Source organism: Coenobita brevimanus, chromosome 101, assembly GCF_032717465.1.
Source record: "Coenobita brevimanus isolate Jiangsu-jjx chromosome 101, ASM3271746v2, whole genome shotgun sequence".
Classification (NCBI taxonomy): Eukaryota; Metazoa; Arthropoda; class Malacostraca; order Decapoda; family Coenobitidae; genus Coenobita; species Coenobita brevimanus.
In genome coordinates, this window is record NC_137054.1 from 37,092,258 (window position 1) to 37,101,974 (window position 9,717).

Below are 9,717 nucleotides of genomic sequence, written 5' to 3' on the forward strand. Positions count from 1 at the left end.
CAGCGTTCTGTAGACTTAACGGTCTGGAGTGGTTATATGTAAGCTTTATTAGCTCATTCATTACTAGAGACCATCCCTAAATGAGATACTGTATACTGACTGGTGACAGCCTGACTTAAATCATTAATACATCAATGGCGTGGAGATTAAGTGGACGTTAAAGCACTCCTTAAATTGATTTTAAACTGTCTTAAACGTGCTTTCAAAATACTTCGCCTTTTCAAAACAATGAAGATCTGTAGCAAATAATTCTTTGGGTCAGTCATCAGATACTTGTTTATCTTGTATCAAATGTTGTAGTGTTCCTATATTCAATATGATTTCTGCTATTAACCCTTTAAGTACGATGACGTCTTATTTCTGAGCATTTACTTGTGATATATTTAGTTTATTCTTGGTACCTCTAGACAAAATTATTCATACCCTCTTTTACCAAGATGGTCTTTTCTAAGATAAGCAAAACAGGTTGACAATAGTAATAGCAAAATAAACCATGGCATGATCGTAACAAAGGGAAATACAGAGTTCTTAAGCACAAGGTTAGAAGGTTCTTTAATAAACCCTGCATCTACATTCCCCCCTCCTTATGAAGGTGTAAGTGCTTGAGGCGAGTTTACCACAGTCCAGAACTTTTGAAAGCAGATCATCAGCTCAGGATCCTTGTGATATTTGTTTGACTGAAATACCTCCAGCTGCACTGCCGATGGGACACTGCGGTGGTACCGACTCCCAGGTAATCTCCTAGGAGTCAATCATCTCAACTTTCCCATCCCATGGGGTGTGATGCCCTGGTGCTGCTGCCGTAACCGAGCACCTCACACAACGGGAGTGTAGTGGCCAGGGTGCCGATATCCTCTCATCTCTTCAGTGAAGATCCAGTGAGGCCAACTGGTTTCCCTCGTTGCTCTGGTGTTCTGCCTCAGCAACAATGCGGGCAACCCAACAACAACAGCAGCCTCCAGCTGCCTCCCAGAGATTTGAATGTGCCCTACTTTTACTGCTAATCATAGAACCACCAGGCACAACAAGATTCCTACTATGCTCATGAAATTATGAAACCCATTTTGTGGTGACTTCTCCCTCGACTTTGTAATAGTACGGTTTCCTATTCATTAACTTCTTCATAAAAAGGAGCTGTCATTGCCATTTGGAAATAATCCGAGAGCAGAAAATACTACAATAAGATGCGATGGAACCAAAGGTGTTAATTAAGCCTATTAGTAGATGTGATGTGCAATGACATTTTTTAGTCACTGTCCTATGAGTCTTCAGGCGCGGATCCAGGGGGGGGGGGGCTCAGAGACGTACGCTCCCCCTTTTCAGAAGCCAATATATTTTTTTACTATAAGGTTCCAAGGTGGAAATAGAGGTGGGGGAAATATTATGAACATTTCTGATCTGAATTTTTTAAAATGCAAATATCTCAATTTTTCTGGCCCAAATTACACTGCCATTCTGATGCTTTACCAAAATACATTAAAATTTTCAGCCTCTAATTGCATAATACTTAGTCATGGCAAGTCGAACTTCGGTACTGGCAACCTTATATCTTAACCCGTGGATTGCGAGCCATAGCTCAGGCGGTAGCATCACGTTGCGAGCCACAGCTCAGGCTGGGTAGCGACACATTGCAAGCCACAGTTCAGGCTGGTAGCATCACATTGCGAGCCACAGTTCAGGCTGGTAGCATCACATTGCGAGCCACAGCTCAGGCTGGGTAGCGACACGTTGCAAGCCACAGTTCAGGCTGTGCTGGCCGTGCATCACCAAAACAACTCGACCCCTATGCAAACTTATGCATGGCGCTACGCAAAGACAGAGAGTGATTTTTTTTTTTTTCACCAGATGATGCCCTGGATGTTTATCTTCAAATTTATAATGAACAAAAACAATTTTTTTATTTTTTCATTTTTTTCACTACTTCCGTACATAGACTTACGCATGGCCCTATGCAATGACGGAGAAAGAGATATTATTTTTTCTACCAGATGATGCCCTGGATGTTTATCTTCAAATTTATAATAAACAAAAACAATTTTTTTTTTTTCACTAGCTCCGCACATAGACTTACGCATGGCCCTATGCAAAGATGGATATATATATACATATATATATATATATATATATATATATATATATATATATATATATATATATATATATATATATATTTCACCAGATGATGCCATGTATGTTTATCTTCAAGTTTGTAATAAACAAAAACTAAAAAGAAATACTTTTTTATTCCTTTGTTTTTTGTACACCACAGGGTGGATTAAAAAAGGGTAATCCACTGGTTAAACTAAAGAAGACAGTGGCGTACACCATTAACGTATATGTCATATTTCAATTTGTATGTGGATCGTGATATACTGGCCACTTTAAAAATCCTGCTTTGGATAGAGTGGAAACCTGTGGTCCTCAGAATTTTACCGACAAGGATGCTAAATTATAATTGGCTGCCTAAATCGGCCATGCGTCTCAGCTAACCAATGAAAATGAAGCATCTATGTAGCAAACACTACACCAGAGTGTCTTGAGGTTGCCAGTTGTATGGTAAGCCTCGTGACATGTGTGTGTGTGCATTACTTAGTGATCCTTTAGGTTTGTGCGAAGTATTATATTTACTTATTTTATACTGCATATAAAAAACACATACAGATTAAGCTCAGCGTATTTTTCCTTGTTGGCAGCTTATGACAGTTAAAATGTGAAGTGCAGATTTTAGTCATTTAACCCGCTGCGTCCCGATAACGTATGGACATGTTGCAACATTCTGTCACGTTCAGTCCAGATAACATATCCATACGTCTTGCAATTGCTATGTCCGTCATTTGCACATTTTTCAAATTTCGCTCATGATTTTTGGTATGTATACGCGGGACACCTTCACTGCCTTACCCAGCATGACCTCCCCCCTCCCACACGTCACTGTCTCGGCAACTCACCTGTTACCAGTGACCTAGCCATTAAAGACATGTCGCGTCACGGTACGAAATTCAAGACAAGAGTGGTTCCCCAATCGATGACAGTGTGGAGGACAAAGATTACGTGGCGCCAGATGAAGAAATGAGCAGAAATGATGATGAGGTAACGTAGCCAAGGAAGGTGCGATACATGTTCAATGAGTGAAACAATGCTTATATCACCTATACTATTGTGTGAAAACCAATATATTCTTGTACTACATATAAATCCGTTCCAAATGAACAAATATCTACCTATTCTGAGTGGTTTGCAATAGTTACCTCTACGATAGAAAACATGACACCTGCAGTGCGGCTCCAGAGAACACAGTACCAGGTGTTTAAAGGGTCAGCTGTTTAGACCACTTCTAAGCTTAGGTGAGCACTTTTTCTCTGAACTGTCATCATTTCTCACAAAAAGCGGAGGTTTGAGCCAAGAAAAACAATTCCAAAACTGGTTGGGATGAGGGGGGGGGGGGTCAGTGGTGAAAAATCGATCGGTAAGCGGCGGGTTAACTAAATTTTGAGCTTAGCTAGCTGGAAGTCAACATGTCGGATGACGGTGACACAGATGTAAGCTTTTTTGCGGTATACCAATGACCACAGTGAATATGACACTAGAAGAGGAATTCATATTGCTTATCCCACAAAATTACACCTTATTTGATTTTTAGTTTTGCTGACATGAAGTTTTTCTTTGCTATTATTCATGAGTCGAATTTTTCAAATTCGCAAGTACTTATTTGGATTCACAAAGCCTCTGTCTATTCAGCTATCAGGGACAAATATGGAGATCAGCCGTGTGTATAAGAAGGTCTCACTGCTTACTGAAGAACTTTGTTTAATTCGGAATAACGCCGAAACTGAATTCGAAGACTTTTTTTATATGACAGTGAAAGCTGGAGATGGAGAAGCGCCATTGATCGCTCCACGTACGACAGGACGCCAGACTTTGAGGTCTAACGCTGAAGCAGACACTCCTGAACAATACTGGCGGAGAACTATTTACATTCCCTTCACTGACTGCCTGACTGAGCAACTTAGTAACAGATTTTCAGGACGAGCTGCTTCTGCTGTGAAAGCAATCGAGCTGGTGCCTACTTATGTGAGCTTGCTCACATCAGATGAAGAATGCAATATCCATGAACAATGCCGAGATGATCTGCCGAATCCACCATGCTATTCTCAGGAGCGAGACTCTGGAAACGGCACTGGGCAACAGAAAAATCGAAGCCACAAACTATATCTGAAACCCTTGAGAAGGTGTGTTCAGATGGTCTGCAGAAATTCTTCTCAAACGTTGTGGTCATACTTCGCATTCTGCTTACTGTCTCCGCGACTAGTGCTAGGGTGGAAAGGGCTAATTCTGCCTTGAGATAAGTGAAGAATATATTCAGAAGTTCCATGAATGAACCTCGCCTCAATTCCCAGATTCTCATGTACATGCACAGGGACAGAAAACTGGATTATGACAAAATCATTGACATGTATGCTAGGAGACATCCTATACGTATGTTTTTCTTCAATCCATTGGGAAGCAAGTAGATCCTGATATTGATTGCTCAATTTAATCGTTGAATATCAAGGTCCTACATATTGATATTGTGGATGTTGTGATCATGGAGATTGTTAATGTCGTAGTTTCATTATTCATTCACAATCTATTTCCGAAGTTGGTTTGGTCACACAGCATCCATCTGAAACATACAAGCAAACACAGTTCTAATGAAAGCCAAGCACGCTATCATCTAATCAAAAGGATTATTTGTTAGGGAGCTGGGTTGGCATGGTGCGTCACCGCGCGCGCGCGCGCGCACACACACACACACACACACACACACACACACACACACACACACACACACACACACACACACACACTGAATACTTCCGGTTGGACATTGGACTGTGTACCCATTTTACCCCTGGATCTGAAAATGCTAATCACGTCCCCCTTTAATAAAATCCTGCATCCGGCCCTGGGCTTCCTAAGGAAAAAAAATATATCGTCCAGATGTTATCAAGAATATTAAGTGAAAGGTGTAACCATTGTGAAGGATGCAACAGAGTGTGCATTTAAAATTTTTATTGAAGGGGTTTTTCTTAACCTTAATCAAATAATCTAGAGCAGTGTTTTTCAAACTGAGGGCCACTAAAGGCTAGTATTAATAGCAGAATATATTTAGAAAATAATGTTTTTTTCCAGCCGCGACAGCGAAGATGGTATAGTTTTCAGTTTCTACCTGTGTGTCTGTTAGCAGGATAACTCGCAATCGCTAAAGATATCATCACAAAATATTACAGGTGTGTAGTACGGAAAAAGATCGATCACGAATTCGAAATTGGTGAAAGTAGGTCAAGCTCTGTGCATCTGCTAGGATGATAACTTTGCAACCACTCAAGATATCCTCAACAAATTTTACAGGTGTGTAATAGAGATGAAAATCTCCTATGAGTCATTGTTTTCAGTTTGCCTGTCTCTGTGTTTGTGTGTCTGTTAGCATGATAACTTCGCAGCCGCTCAAGATAACATCACAAAATTTTACAGATGTATAGTAGAGATGAAATTCTACGAGTTCGAAATTGGTGAAAGCAGGTCAAAGTCAAGGTCATATTCCGAGCCGCGCTAGATATGTATTGGCTCACGGCTGGTGTGATTCTCCCCTTAGGAGAGCCTTTAGTTTAAGTTCTTCTTAATTTCTCTTGTCAGTGAAGATTTTGCTTTTCTGTTTATAGTATTTATATTCTGCCTTTGAGTGTAGTAATAATACCAGTACGGTACAATTTTATGGCTACACAGGATATAAATTACGGTGCTAGTTTGTCACTTCCAACGGATTTGCTCAGATTCTATTAGTCAGATTCTTGCTGGGGACAGATGACAGGCGCTGGACTGAGTCACGGATATCAGGTGTTTGGCACATGCCAGTGTTTCATCGGCTGCACGAGTTTGGTTCCTGCCAGGGACAGGGGGCGGATGCTAGGCTAATTCACGGATCTCAAGATAATGTTCTGTACATATCTCTGTTTCATCTATGTATAAGCAATGATCGGACCTAATGTTTTTAGTCTGGCGCAAGCTGTTATTATGAAACTAAGTGGACTGTATGTGTATCTTTTACGGGTAACTGCAGACATTTTATACATGTTTGAGTATTATGTATGTATTGTATAAATTTATATGTGCTTGCCTGCCTCTCTCTCTCTCTCTCTCTCTCTCTCTCTAAATATATATATAAATAAAAAAATAAATATATATATATATATATATATATATATATATATATATATATATATATATACAGTACAGTCACTATTTTCGCGATATATACTCTCTTGAAATTTCGTTTCGCGATGGCAAGGGAATGTTTTTTCCTAGGAGTCTCGCGATTTTCCTACGATTTTCGTGAGCCCCAGCATCTCCGCAGTCACTTGTTTTGAACCGACCATTGAGGAGATGTTGGAAACAGATGAACGAGTCAATGACAAAGAAGTTCAGGAACCCTTACCTGTCCCACCAGGTGAGCCAACATCTCTCCAAATCACAGACTTGCTGGCAACCATTGCTCGTTTGAAAGAGCAAATTGAGGAATGTGATGGGTGAACAGCGATCAGGGACACTTTCCTCCCAGTGGTGGATAGACTTCTGGCTAATGACAAGGACCTTTTCAACGTCAGAGTTCATGCACGTCATCAAACTCTGATAACATCATTCGTGTCCTCTTGTATTCAACAAGTCCAGGCCTTGGAGAACATACAGGCTGGGGAGGACGAAGGTGCTGTGGACGAGGACATTGACGACATTGGGGAGCTTGATGAGCTCCCACTGGATTTTAAGAGCTTTGATGTTGAAGCATCGGGAAGTGGTGGTGTGGGGGACTCAAGTGTGGTGGCGGGGAGCAGTGAGAGGGCTGGTGGTAACTAACTACCGCTCCCAGCCTCGGAACTCATCTTCAAGCCCCATCAAGCAGTTCAGCCTCAGTATCAGTGTTAGTAAATTCTTTGTTCAGTGGTATATTATATGTCTGTTTAACTGTATGTAATTTATAGTAGGGGTATTGTGTCATTAATGGGTAGCAAAGGGGGAATGAGGTGACTAACCCCGGAACCAATTACCACTTATAACGTGTAAAGTATACACAAGAATTTCACGAGTTTAAGTTTCGCGCCGCACTTGCGATACTAATTAGGCGCGAAAATAGTGACTGTATTTCATTTTTGCAACATTCGTAGCCTTTCCTCCAACTTTCACTCTGTTGAGCACCACTTCTCCTCCTCTAAACCTCACCTTCTATTTCTAACTGAGACTCATCTGTCTGAGGCAACTGACAGCAAACCATTTTCTGTATCCTCCTACTTTCTCTATACTCATTTCAAAGCCAAAGGTGGCTGTTGTGTATATATACGCAACGACTTATCTTGCTTTCGTTTTCCTGAACTCGATTCTTCTGAATTCTCTACACTCTGGCTTCGGCTTTCCTGTCATTCTCTGACTAAATATATCTGTGCTGTTTACTTATCTCCTAATTCTACTGACTATCAAAAATTCTTCGACTATCTTACTTCTATGATGAAACACATTCTATCCATTTCTCCTTTCTCTGAAATCTCCATTCTAGGAGATTTCAATGTTCACCACCACCTTTGGCTCTCCTCTCCTTTCACGGATCCACCTGGTGAACAAGCCTACACCTTTTCTATCCTTAATGACCTAGAGCACCTTGTACTGCACCCTACCCATATCCCTGAATGCCTTGGAGAGAGCTCCAACATACTTCACCTCTTCCTTACAACTAATCCTTCTGCTTACACTGTTAATCGTTTCTCTCCATTGGGCTCCTCCGATCACAACCTTATCACCTCAACCTATCCTATCTCTCTGGTACGGCCTGTGGACCCTCCAAAGAGACGTTGTCTGTGGCACTTTGAAGCTGCAGATTGGGAGGCCCTCAGGCAGTACCTCTTTGATTATCCCTGGAATGATTATTGCTCCCATGGCCGGGAGCCATCTGAGTGTGCCTTGCGCATTCCGGAGGTTATTCTATCGGGCATGGAAGCATACATTCCTTTCTCATACTTTGACTAATGCAAGAAAGCCTTGGTTTAATCACGCTTGTTCTAATGCTATCCGCATCAAGAAGATGACCTATAAAAGGTACCGGAGCCAACCCACCCCTGAATTGCATCTTTCATACGTTTCTGCCCATAATCGTGCTAAGTCTGTTCTTCGCTCTGCTAAAAATAATTTCATCCGTACTAAATGCTCTCAACACTCCAACTCGAATTCTTCCCGCTCCTTCTGGCACCTTGCCAAAAACATTTCTAACACCTTTACCTCATCATCCTTCAATCCTCTTTTCTACTCTGATGGTTCTATAGCTATTTCTTCTACTGATAAAGCAGATCTCTTCACTCAGACTTTCTCCTCCGATTCCACCTTAGACGATTCCGGTGCTGTTCCTCCATCACTTCCCCCCTCTGACTTCCTCATGGCTGACATTAAAATTTCTTCAGCGGATGTATTTTCTGCCATCACAGGCCTCAGTACTAACAAGGCATATGGGCCTAATGGAGTCCCTTCTGTTGTTCTCAAGAACTGTGCTTCTGTGCTTACACCCTGCCTAGGCAAACTCTTTCGTCTCTGTCTATCAACTTGTACCTTTCCTTCTTGCTGGAACTTTGCTCTCATTCAGTCAGTCCAAAAGAAGGGTGACCATTCTCAACCCTCTAACTATCGTCCAATTACTTTAACATCCTGTATCTCAAAAGTTTTCGAGTCAATTCTTAATAGAAAAATTTTAAAGCATCATTCCTTTCACAACCTTCTTTCTGATCGTCAGTATGGGTTCCGTCAGGGACGCTCCACTGGCGATCTTCTCACCTACCTTTCAGACTCCTGGTCATCCTCCTTTCGGGACTTTGGGGAAAGCTTTGCCATTGCACTTGACATCTCAAAGGCTTTCGATCGAGTCTGCCATAAATCTTTAATTTCCAAGCTGCCCTCTTACAGTTTATATCCTTCTATCTGTGCCTTCATCTCTAGCTGCCTTTCTGGTTGTTCTATAGCCACTGTTGTAGACGGCCACTGTTCTTCTCCTAGATCTATTAACAGTGGTGTTCCTCAGAGCTCTGTCCTATCACCAACTCTCTTCCTTTTATTCATCAATGACCTTCTAAGCTGTACATCTAACCCTATCCACTCATATGCTGATGACTCCACCCTTCTCCTTTCCATTCGGTTCCCGCAACGCCCATCTCAGCAGTTACTTCAACCAACAAGGGATGAGGCTATGGCACACCTAATGTCTGACTTGGCTCGTATCTCTGACTGTAAAAATAATCTTGTTGTTTTTAATGTATCAAAGACTCAGTTCTTACACCTATCAACCCGACAAAATCTTCCACAGGTGTACCCACTAATGTTTGATAATATTCAGCTTAATCCTGCACCATCCTTGAACTTACTTGGAGTTTCATTTACTCGGGACTTATCTTGGAAAGATCATATTACATCTCTTGTAAAATCTGCTTCCAAGAAAATAGGTGTGCTAAGCTGACTCTGTTCCTTCTTTACCCCTGCACAATTGTTGACTCTATACACGGTTTTTTTCCGCCCCTGTGTAGAGTACAACTCTCATTTGTGGGGAGGTTCCCCACATACAGCTCTTCTCAATAGGGTGGAGTGAAAGACTTTTTGTCTCATTAAATCTCCTCCTCTTACTGACTCCCTACAACCTCTGTCTCTTCCCTG